This window comes from Urocitellus parryii, chromosome 10 (genome assembly GCF_045843805.1).
Source record: "Urocitellus parryii isolate mUroPar1 chromosome 10, mUroPar1.hap1, whole genome shotgun sequence".
In the NCBI taxonomy this organism is placed as follows: domain Eukaryota; kingdom Metazoa; phylum Chordata; class Mammalia; order Rodentia; family Sciuridae; genus Urocitellus; species Urocitellus parryii.
The window spans coordinates 37,947,233-37,960,593 of NC_135540.1; positions in this window are offsets into that span (position 1 = coordinate 37,947,233).

Genomic DNA, 13,361 nt, shown 5'->3' on the forward strand with positions numbered 1-13,361 from the left:
AATTTCATTATATCTCCTTGTTTTATACCTTTCTTCTTCACTAGACAATATTCAAAATGAGTTGCAAGTCCTTAGTTCAGTGCTTGACACAATGTAGTTACTCTATTTATTGAATATGTAAATATTAGATTTATTTTATGCTCTGTGTGATGATTTTTCACTAAGTCCAATAATTGGTTGCTTGTTTAAATAATGCAAACAGAATGAAGCTAATTCTAATATACTAAAACTGGATTCTATCTGCTGGAACGAATCAGATTCATAATAAGAAATAGATTGCAGCTAAGCTAATTGTTATCATTTATCTAAAATTGGCTTGTCAGCTCAGTCTGATGTGTTGGGGTCTAATCTAAGTGGCTCCAGACAGTACCTCCTGTTGTGAGGCTTTTTGGAAATAGACACCAGGATTCTTGACAGAGAGCTCTCCACATGTAATGAAAGAAACCCCAGTTGTTGTTCTAGGTTAATTTTAAAATCAACTGTGTAAATAGTTGTAGCAAAGCTCTTAATTTCAGTGAGAAGTTATCCTCTTTACATACCCTCACAAACACACATGTATTTTTTTTTATTAAAATGCAGTCCATTATGACTTAGAGTAGACACCTGCAAAATTCCAGGAGTACTGCCTAACTAGTGGAACATAATGGGATCAGTTTCACCTCCACCCTTATCCCCTCACCCAAATCTCTGCCTTTCATTCCCAGTGCAATTTCTTTCAAGCTTGTTTTACAGGCTAACACAGAGGGAATGCCTTTGTAGCTTGTTTGCATGCTTGGGGTAAATGTCAAGGTCTCCAAGTATGTTTCCTTCTTCCAGAGAAAGAAGGAACAAGAAAGACTGGAGCCTTGTGAAAAAACTCTGAAGTTTCCACATATGCCATTTGGCAGCATGCAAAACAGCAAGGCTTTCAATCGCCTAAAGGATATCCAGGCTTGCTTTCTGTCATTCCTCCACCACTGGTTTCTAGCCCTGAATCTAAGAGCGCTGCTGAATGCACAAAGAATTCTGTTTTGTTTTGTTTCCATTTCTGTTCTTGCTTGAGCTCCCCTGATGTTACTCCAGCTCAGCAGTCAGCTGCTCAATGAGAGCCTGTCTCTTCATCATGCAATTTCCTACTCTCCATTCTCCACTCCCAAGATCCAACAAAAGGAATTCATTAAAGGAGTTAAGTGTTTGGTTATTATCAAAGGGGGAGGTGGGGACAAATGTAGCTATTTTTAACCACAGTGATCTTTCACAACAGCCATTAAAGTGACCTTTTTCCTTGTTAACTGCAATCCTAAAGAATCACATACAATTTCTATTGGTCACCTCAGATGCCACTATAGGACGGGTAACTATGGGTTTTGTTGCTATTTAAAAAACATGGACAGATTAACTATCCAATGGCAAACATTTTCACAATAAAACATTTCAAAGTGCACGTGCGCGCACACACACAAACATATCAAGGACAGATATGTGAGTATTTGAAGAAATCAGCGTTTTCTTTGTTCTTTGCTCATTTATGTGCCACATGTGAAGTTACTGAATTTTTTGGTAAGTCCTGAATGTTAAAGCAAATATGATTGACATATGATGATCAACTTTCCTGGAGATCAAGTTAAAGAAACTTCTTCTACTACCTTTATCAAGTGCTGTAGGTAACAGAGTAAAATCCTTTAATCTAAGAGTAGTCAAAAGTTCTAATAGCTTGTAAGGCAAAGAAAGAAACCCTAGCTTATTTCTAAAAAGGCCTCAAATGCATCCATTTTTGACAAATGGATTGGTATATAGAAAAGTTACTTTATTCTTTTATAAAATTGCATTTCAATTTTAAACTTTTAAAAACAAATTCAACAGAGTTGAATGATTACATTTCACATCCAAGAATTGAAAAAGCTTAAAGAAAAAATAACAAAGCTGATTGGGCTGAGTTTTTTTTTTTTAATCTAAGTGTTTATTTATAAAAATAAAATTGAATGCAATTTGCAATGTTTCTCTCTGTGAATTATGAGGGAAGGCTGAGCATGTTTCTTAGTTGTATTGTTGAATGAGAGATAATCTGCCTATTATTAGTGAATGAATGTTGGGTCTTAAACATAACATCACAACATAACATCAAGATTGATAATCAAAATTAAAATTTAATTTGGTTAACTATCACATGCTATTCTTTTAGACTGTGGCAATAGCTTTTGCTTTAATGTCTACCAACAGTTGTGCTTGTCTGGGAACTAACTCTGATACATAGCGATGGGGCTCCACCATTAATGTCCAACCTGTTTTCTCTGCTCCAGTTGATTGGGTCTGTTGGGGACACTTCATTTAAGCTGTGGCAATCAGATGATCCCTGGAATTTAACAAGCTGAACGGATAAAAACAGAGGTTGGGAATTTTTGGTAGCTCAGTTTCACTATGGTAGTATACCCAAGATCTGTTAATTCTCTCAGGAGAACCTGCTCTGATACATGTTTTGCCTGTAGTACAGACAGAGAGACAGTACAAAATGCATTCAATTTTATTTTATAAGCAAATACAATTTGGTGTTTTACTTTGGCGAAATTTGCCAGCATATTCCTAAAACATATGTTAATTAGTTTAATTTAGCTCCAGTTGGTGTCTATTCCTTGCAACCATATACTTAAGTAATGCCTGACTTCTATTTTCATCATGCATATATACATTTGTGTTCACATTGTAAACATTAATGTTATTTTTCACTTCTCCTGTTTACTAAAGTAGGTAGAACAAGTATTTTTCTCTAAAACTTTGTACTCAGATTAAAATGTTTGCACTAATCATAAGAAACAAAATTTCAAGTCTTTCCAAACTAAAAATTTCATACTTAGTATTATAGTTTAACAAAAAAAAAAAAAATAATTGCTGAGAGAATATGCCCTTAATCTAAATATAAAAGGTATTCCGTCAAAATCTAATATATTTTTAAAAATTCGGTTATTATCTTTTAAGTCGATTTATTCTTAGAAAGTTCATTTCTGCTGCTCAGTATACTCCATTAATTTTTGATAAATCAGTGTTCTAACTAAGGAAAATATTGTAAAGGACAGTTGTTAAAGGTCACAGTATAATAAAGATCAGCTCAACATTTTAAATATTGTTACTTGTCCAACTTAGGGTTTTTAACAATAGATTTCCTTAAATTGTTGATAATTCATCATTCTTTTTTAAATGTTCAACCTCTTGCCACTGTACAAATGAAGAATAATAACAGCTTCCATAGCAACCCTTATGTAATGTCAAAATAGCTTCTTACAGATGACGAATCAAGTTAGTGATGCCACATCTCATTTACTACTATCACAAAAAAAAAGACACTTATTGAAAAATTCATTTTACTCTTGAATAAAATAGCAGTTATTTTTGTCCTTTGCTCCCTTGCAATATTACCAGCTTCCCTGGGTCATGACACAAGTCTCCCAAACACATATATTCAGTCTTATGGTCAGTTCTCCATAAATATTTGTTGAATGAAAATTCACCTCCCTGAGAGGCTAATGATGAGCAGATGCAGGCAAAAGCAAGATGGTAGCACGAGGAAGAACAGAGAAGGTAAAAAATCATTAGTTGGAGCAGAGGGAATAAAAGAAAAATATCAGTTGTCAGTTTGAATGGACAGAGTGGATATAATTGAGTCTCTGATAAAATAGATGAGAAGGAAAAGGGTGACCTACAAGCTTATTTCTTACTTGAGTTTACAACTGTCATTTTAGTGGAAATAAAATATGTCTTCCTTTCATTGATAAAGAACATCAATCTTACAGGTTTTTATAACATTAGAGGCAATTACATAGGTTTTTAAGTCTGAGGAAGTATTGTAATGGAAATCCACTATTTTTCAAGTTGAAGTATAAGCAGAGTGTTTGTCTGCTAATAATCTCTGTCTTTAGTTTTGTTTGTTCTATTTGGCATAGGCTCACACTAGATTAAAATCCTAGCAATTCTGAATCCTAGCTCATGTCTATACTTATCACAGTTTACACAATTTTACCAATGACTCTCTGCTTCCTGGAGATTTCAGATAGAAACATTTTCTTTTTTTCTCTTCTGTTTCTATTATTCTTCTTAACATTTTTCCTTCCTATATATCAGCTAATTAGCTAGGGAGAAAATAATAAGGACGCTTGGGACAAAAAAGCCAGGCATTATGTATTTTAAAAAGGTAATTTAGCCTGATGATTAAAGAATATGTGGGAAACACTCTTCCAACGGGGACCTGTTGGCCAAGTTACCCAGCTGGGCAAAACTACAGTTATTTCATATTGAAAACAACCTAGTGCCAAAGGCACATTCACCATTTTACTGTAAAAATTGCCATATCTGCAGGGTAAGATGGTGCTCGCCTGCAATCCCAGTGGCTGGGGAGGTTGAGGCATGAGGATCACGAGTTCAAAGCCAGCCTCAGCAAAAGTGAGGCACTAAGCAACTCTGTGAGACCCTGTCTCTAAATAAAATACAAAATAGGGCTGCGGATATGGCTCAGTGGTCCAGTGCCCCTGAGTTCAATCCCGGGAATATCTCCCCCAAAAGAAATTGCTATTTCTGAATTGAATTATAAATTTGAATTATAAAATCTTCATTTAATTTTCTGTCACTCACTGTTCATTACGAATTGCAATCTTAAAACTGTCACTTCTCCAAGTGTTTTCCTTGGAATATTGAAACCAGTCAATGCTCCCTAGAACAGGAAGTACCTCATGAGGGTGAGCTTTTGGAGCCCTGCCTGTTGCATCTCACTCTTGAAGATGAACAATGCTCACAGTAACATTAAAAGCTCTGAAAAATAGTGCAATAAAAAAGTTTAATTTAGCCATCAAATTATTTTATATTTAATTCCTTGAAAACTAACATTTTATGAAATATATTTTGAAAAAATAAGATTTAGTTGGCAAGTCTGATATACCTCTAATAATTAACACAATATTTTTCTTTAGATTCATCATCTCTTCTGGGTCAACGTTTCTAGCCAGAAAAATGACATAGACATATGGACATTAAATTTATGTAAAATTCAAAATTTGCATATTATTTAAGTGTTATGCTTAAAATACACCATTGGGCACCATGCTGAAGAAGCCTGAACCTTTTGATTCACTTACAAATTAAGCTTTCTTTTGGTATTTCTGCCATGAAGTGTATTTCAGTGTAATAAGTTTTACCGATTTTACCCCACCTTTCCTTAATGAATGTCAGCTTTTCACCTTTCTCAGGGCCCCTCTGAGTAATCTGAAAGGAAAAGGATATTTTCAGAAAACTAAGAACCAGAAAATCAAGGTCGCTTCCTCCCTGACCCCATTAAGTATTCTAAAATATAGTTTTTAGGATAAAAGTTATAGGTGTATTTATTTTGTGAATAAATTGTTGATATATTAGAATTTCCTTATTCTGTTATATTACTGATATTCAAAAGCATACTACTGAATTGGTTTAACAGTCTCTAAAACATTTCTTAGTGTTCTACTTTAGCCAAAAATAAGAAATGCAGACTGTCCTTAGCCAGTATGCAGACTATTTCAAATATATATCTAAGGATGTGATACTTTTAGCTTTTCTATTATTTTCCTTTCTCTTCCATGTAAGTTAGGATGATGTAAGGATATAAATAAATGTTGCTTTACAATCTACTTTAAATCTAAGTCTAGAAGTTCTTACTGAATCAAAAGGCTTTTTGGAAATTATCAAACATCAAGCTAATGATTAGAAAGGTGTTTCTGTATTAGTAATAAAGCTTGAAACTTTATTTCAAACATTTTTTCCTTTGGTTTCTTTTTCCCTAAACTCTTATTGTTTGATGGTTTTTGTTCTTTGTGGTTTTTAAATTTCATTCCTTTTTTATAATACTCAGCATAGTAAAATAAGAAATCAGCACATTATAAATCTAATGGATATATCTATTTAAATAATATTAACATCACTTCGGTTGCATCTTGACCTTAAAAATTTGATTTTTTCATATGTCATTAGAGATGAAAAAATGGAAATGAAAAAATTCTTGACTTTTTAAGTGTAATTTAATTAATATTTGACAAAGCACTATAAATGCCATTATTCTCAATTTATATCTAATTTTTAGAGGCCAAAATATTTCCTAGAGTCACATAACTAAAAGGTAATAAAACCTTGAACCCAGGTTTTCTTATTTAAAAGTAGCCAATCATTTTTATTTTTTAATAATTTTAAAATAACTGCTCATGGTAGCTCATACCTGTAGGCCCAGTTACTTGGGAAGCTGAAGCAGGAGGCTGGTTTGAGCTCAGGAGTTGGAGGCCAGCCTGGGCAACTTAAAGATACCCCATCTCTACAAATATAATAATAATGAATAATATTAATAATAATTATTAATAATAATGTAATTTAAAGTCATCAGCATGGCAAGTATTTGGGTGAGCTTGTCAAAATAAATAAGAATAAAAATTTTTTAGAGAAACAAATTCCTGGTATTAAAGTCATAGCAACTATAGCCATTCCTGGTTTAAAGATGGGGTATGTGCTGAGGAATGTGTTGTTAAGCTGTTTTATCATTGTGCACACATCCTAAGTGTACCTAAAGAGTGTAGGTCAGTCACTTGTCTGGTCTCAGGATGCTCTGGTAATTTTTAAATACATTTTACGCACACACTATAAACACTTGGCATATTGCTTGACAGTAAACTTTTTTCCTAAGTAATAGGAGTATACCAATTATAATAATGATGAAAAAGCATGGTATACTAAACACCTAAAGTAGAAACATAGTTTTCTGGTTTTATTTATCCAGTATTATATGCTCTGCATAATTTTAGGTGCTAGGCTTTCATGAGTGGCACAGCAGTAGGTGTGTTCATATCAGCATGACCACAGTCATTTGAGAAAGGCACGTCTTATGATGCTGTGAGGGCCATATTGTCCAGGAGAAAGGAACTTCTTCGCCACTTCATTACAGTCTTCTGGAACCACTGTTACATGTGTGGTCTGTTGCTGACCAAAGTGTCATTTTTGTTTTCAGTTTGCACAGTAGGAAGAGTTAGTCTTCTGTTTACTTTCGTGTCCCTTACCTGTTTCCCCTTGCTTATCATCCCTGTCCTAGAATTTCCATCCATGACATTCCATAGAAAAAAAATGCCCTCATATTTTTAATGCCCTCCCCCACATTTTTTTAAAAGTAAATCTATTCTCTAACCTCAAATGTGAAAGACCTTAAGTGGCTGGCCTAGTTTGGATTCTTGTTTCTTGTATAGTTGCTGAATTCACACCTGCTGCTTCTCCATCTGCTACAATTTTAGATCAGTAAGACCTTCTTGAAATATGTGGAAAATGTCAAACATATTCCCAAAAAAGTGCTGTCTTCTTTAAGTGGATGGTGTCCTGAGATGACTGAAGCTTTCTTTTCTAAAAGATTACACCCACCTCTTTTTTTTTCCCCCATTGACCTTTATTTAAAGAATCAAGACAATTTGGTCATGGTTTAAAGAACTATTAGATAGCAATTAGAAAGTAAATATCAGTGTACTTAATGGTAAGCGCTTCAAAGGTCATCTATCCTATTTTTAGAATATATTACTCATGTACTTGAACAATATGGCAACTTTTATCAATGCTTTTTTATTTAGTGAATGTACAAATGAGTTTCTTCCTACCTCAATATTAACATATCCTATACAAGAAATTTTATATTTAAGAGCAACATCTAATGGCTTGAATTACTCAATAAGAGGTTTCTTCTGAGCAAGAGTCTACCAGGAAGTGTTCTGTGAGGGCCCCCAAAATGTGTTCATTAAGGAACTTGATGATCTTGTATTTTAGTATATAGATGGTTCTTAATATTTTCTTTATTTTTTGTGCTTAACATCTAGGCATGGAATTTTGTGTTCACTTTCTTATTTATATGTAACTTTTATTGTACTTTTTAAGATTGCCTAAAGATGCAATTTCATTTCCACAGTTGTAGGGAAGTTATGGGGGTAAAAATGAATATAGTGGCTCAAAGGAGCAAGAAGTAGTAAATACTGAACCCATTATAAAGGAGAATAGCCAACATTCAGGAGCACTGTCATGCTTCCCATTCATGTTAGTTTTTCATGTTAATATTTTGAATTCCTGGGCTCAGTTGGTAGAGTGCTTGCCTTGCATGCACTAGGCCCTGGGTTTGATCCCCAGCCACCACATACACACACAGACACTCAAAAAATTGTATTCCTTGGAGACATGTACTGGAATATTGTCATGAAGTAGCATAAAATTTGCCAATAATAGTTTTTATAAAAATAAAGCATTAATGGGTGAAAGTTTGTTTTAATTCTGTTCAAAATGTGCAATGTTAGCTGTTTGCCTGTTTATGAAGCAAAGGAATTAAGATACTTATAAAGGTTGGTCATTCTCTGATTCTTTACTAATCCAGTTTCTGGTCACACCATGGTAGGGCTTCTTATCACTATGAAGGGCTGAAAGGGGGACAAAGGTTGAATCAATCCTCTGGAATGCTATTGGCATTATTGTTTACTGGTCCCTGAAGTTGTGAACTACACAGATTGATTTTTCTCCCAACACCTATGTTAAATCCTAAATCTTGACTTGGTCTAACTCCTAATTTTGTTTTTTTATCATTTAGCAATCTAGGCTATTTTGAGCTGCTCTGATTTTGCTGTCATTTAGGGAATGTTAGTAGAGCAATCCTTTTCACAGCTCCTTTCTGAACCTAATAAGATAAACAAATCCACCACAAGGAACACTAGCTCACTGGGCAGTTAAGATGTCATCTAGAAACCTGACTATTTTCAAATGTGTGCTTTGAAGATGTTTACAATGCACTACGTCAATCAATTTGCTCCCTGTAATGTATATGTTAGATGACTTTGATTTTTGATGCAAAAACAGAGAGTAAATTAAAGTGTGCATTTTATCTTAAAGAATGTGAGGCCTAAGTACACGACAAAATAGCATTTTATTGTATTTCTGCTTCACTTTGGCTGAAGATATGCATGAAAATTTTTCACTCTGAACAAATTCTCAAAGGCTACATTAATCATTCTTAATTAAAAAAAAACTTTCCAAAGTATCAAGAGCATATTAAGAGATTTCCTTATTATTTTGCGATATTTTTGACTATCCTCATTGATATGGTGATAAGACTTTTCAAGGAGAGATAATTGCTTAACCTCTTAAGAACCATCATCTTTTATTCTGTAGTCAGGACTAGGGTCTTGCCAATTCACTGAAGGCTCCAGAATCCCAAGGCTGGACCCTTCCCTGTGAATAGTCCTTGTTCCCATGTTTATGTTTCTGCTCATCAGCACACTTCTGGCCAATTGATGTTGGATCCTTCTTGCCCTGTCCTTTGTGAGTGGTTTCCTCTCTATTGTCTATATCTAGACTTCTTCCTAGTATCTCATTTTCAAACACAAGTAAATTCCACAATGCTTTACCTCCCAACATGTCTCATACTACAAGTGTCTAAGTCTTCTATTCCTCAATATTATGTGATAGAGTCACAATTTGTACAGATTACTAGAATGATCCTTTTCTTAAGGAAAAGTATGGTCATGCTTTTAATTCTGTCATTGTGTAGGTAGCACTTGGGACTTGGGATAACTGCTTTAGAAAACATAGAAGAACTCACAAATTGAAATATCCATTCCTGTGTTTTCCCTTTACTAAAGGGGAAGACAGTGTAGTTGGTTCAGATCCTCCATTATTATCATGCCCAGGACTCTCAATATTCCTTCCTTAGGAAAGATCCTGTTTATAATTATGTCTTTGACTAGAGGTAGTTGTTTTGGAAAGGTGGCTTTTGACCATGCTATGTTTTAAGAGATGTTTGGTAATAAAAGGAAAAACTAAATGGCTCTTCTGCACCTCTGCAAAACAATAATAATGACCACAAACAACAACAGTAACAAAATGTGTTCTGCTTATAGATACCAAAAACTATGTAATCTTTGTGTTTCTCTCATATAGATTTGACTGCAAGAAACTGAAATTTAAATGTAGGGTCAAAATGTATTATTCTATACTATAGTTTTTACAGTCTTCTTTAATATGACTTTTCAATTAAAAAATAAATTCAGCATTATTTCATGGTCAAGTGTCTTTTCATTCATTTTTTTTTTTTGTGGTTTGCTAGCGTGTTTTATTGTTAAATACGGCTGTTATTTTGGAGTTAAGTTTGATACAGATAAAAATACATTAAGAAGTCAAAAACATTACCCAGATATTAAGTGTTAAGGATTAGATATCAACATATTCATCTTTAACACATTCCATAATTAAATCCACAAGGTGACAGATTGGTCTGTGTTAAGCTGCTGATGGGCGTGAGTGGGAGTAGGATGGAGAAGTTTGTCAGCTAGGAAACTGCTCAAGGAATTCAAGTCAATTACAAACTGTCAATAGGAGTTATCATCTATAAAAAGAGCCTATTATGTGGAAATCATTGTTATTCCAGAAAGAATTACTTTGAGCAAACTGCTTCTAGCACATCCAGGAAGTGCTGGCATGAAATTGATAACTAAAAGCTATGTCTAATGGCTTGGAACGAGGTCTGATTGTAAAAAACTGGCAGAGTGTAGCATTTGGATGTTTTTTCTCACCATGGGCAATGACAAAACAGCCATCATAATATTGATTTATGGAGCTGTTCTTAGATGTAACTTTGGGTTGTGCTAGAGACTCCTTTATAGAAATGGCACCAATACTTTACCAGCAAAGTTTGCTGTAATAATTACGGTTCAGAATAAGTTATTAACAATATATAATTAACACTTGCTTTAGATTATGTGTCTTTGCTGGGTTTAAATGAAATATTAAAAATTGTAGAGTTATTTTAAAAATCTCGATGATCACCCATTTGCTTACCATTCTCAGGCAATGGCCTGGCTGAAGTGCAGCATGAGCCGCTCAGGTTGCCCGAGACTGACTGGCTGGGAAGTCTGCCAAAAAGGCTTGCCAAATTTCTCATTATTCAACCTGGCACTCCCTCTCCAACAGCAGGAGTCAGTGCTGCTGAATTGAAAATATTTGGCAGCCTCTCAAGACTTGCCTTCACAGATCTCTTCCACAGAGATCTGAGAGAGAGGCTTGATACAACAAATAATATGTCCTAGATGTTCATCTGTCTGTATTGTGGATTTTGGTTATAGTTTACAAGAGTTAATTTTCTGCTACTCCAACTTAGTTCCCTAGGCTGTGACAAAGTGTACAGAGAGTAAAAAGGCAAGTCCACACTATCTTGCTGGTCATCTTTGAAAAATGCTGCCCAGGATGGTCTACATTGTAGACCATGTCCCTCTTGTTGGTCTTTATCCTGGGAACTCACCAAAGGCATAAAGAAAGAACAATGCTTTCCCCAGAAAAATAATTGCTGATATCTCTGTTGTTTCTGGAGCAATGTAAGAGTTGTCATGTAAGCCTCCTTTTGGGTCAAGAATAAAATATAACCAAAGGAGAGAGAAATGAGGGAAAATAATGGAAGATGAGGTAGACATAGGAAATTGATGGACATTTAAAAGCCTGTTTTTTCCCCCTTAGTTGACAGATCAATGAATTTTTGATCAGTGAGTTTTGTTTGTATACAGTTACTATTTTTTTTTCTAGTGACCTGAACCATAATCAGTGAATATAGGAATATTATTTCTATCTATCTAATCATCTATCTCATGAGGATGAGAAGATATGTGATCCAATAAGTATAGCTAAGTCTAAAGATACATATGTTCCATGCACATACTACTTATGTGTCTGGTTCCTAGTGTCTTCTTCATAAGGTCTGCTTTTTTTTTTAGTCCATTTTTGTTTTTCTTTGTGGGTACTTGGTGATATTCTGCCAAGTTTTGCAAATATTGCAACATCGGTTGTCAAACTATTAAACTGCTTCCAGACTATTAGTAATGAGCCTCTGCCTCCAGTGTCCAGAGTGAGTCTACTAAGATCCCAATCTTGATTACTGTTTTATGTTATTAGAAGACATAAATGATATAAATATACATGGTCATTTTATTTCTTATTTACCTTTAAAAATACAATACACTCCACTGCTACTAGCACGACTACTACTACCAGCATGAAGGACTCATTGATCATTTACTATCAGCCAGGCATTGTCTTAAGTATTCTGAGCATATTAACTCATTTATTTCACTTAATGATACTATGAGGTATTGTTGTCAACTGCACTTTTACATATAGGGAAACAGGTGCCCAGAGATTAAGTAACTAGCCCAAACTAACACAGGTAGCAACTGACGTAACTACATAGTTTAGTTTTAGAGTCTGAGCTCTTCACTACTATCCCTGCCCGTCTCATTAAGCAGGCATTGCTTATTATTCTAGGTAGAATTTTGTATTATTTTTTAAAGATAAATACATAGACTTGCTACTATATTTGTTTAGATTTGACTTTACTGGAGCCCAGTTTAGTTGTGACATTTACAGACATGGGTTAGCTTTTATCTCACTGCAAAATATAAAGCAACCTGGTATTTAGTTTACCTATAAAAGGCAGTTAGGAAGCCCTAGAGGAAACTAATTAAAATGCAGCACATTTCCAAGGCACCCTATCTTGCTGTGTTGCCATAGAAACAGTGGGGACTTTCTGGTCACTGACCTTTGAGGGAATCTGAGGGTACATTTTCATAAGAGAAGTCAATCCAGCATATTACTCTACAGTTGTAGTCGAGAAATTTGGAAATCCCCTATGTAGTCCTAGTTGATTTTAGAACTAAATTATATTAGCAAAACAGTAGAGACTCAAACTAGAGCTTTTTGAAGGAATGTGTTTAATTGTTTCCAATAAAGGATTTAAAATAATTAAAGATACTTCAGTAGCAGCAAAAAAACATTAAAGGATATCTTTATAATTGTACAAAAAATATTGGAACTAAAGTCATATTTAGAGATAGTTTTAGTGTTACAGCTATTCTATTGTTTTGGATTCTTCAAACCTAACCTATGCAAAGAATAAAATATAGCATTACTGTGTCAAAAAATACATGAGGAATACTAAAGATATTACAAAATATTAAGGTGCTAATATTATTTACAAATACAAATGGTTAAGTCATGCCCTTTACTATTTAATACATTTACAAATTCAGTAATTCCATTACCAACTATTATAATTGAATATCCTGGTTATACTTTAATTTATATTTTTTGTTTAGCCATTTGGCAGAAGCCAAGTACCCATGATTCAATATGGGAAATGACAAAGCCTGCCTTAATGTAGACTGTTGTTATCATTATATTAATATTTTTATTTTTTTTACTGAAAATAAGTAACAGCTCTATCACTAAGGTATGCATAGCTTAACTACAAGGAAATATATATCGGGTTCTGGCTAATTTCTCCTAGAATTATGAATATATCTCCACATATATAAGTGTTGCTT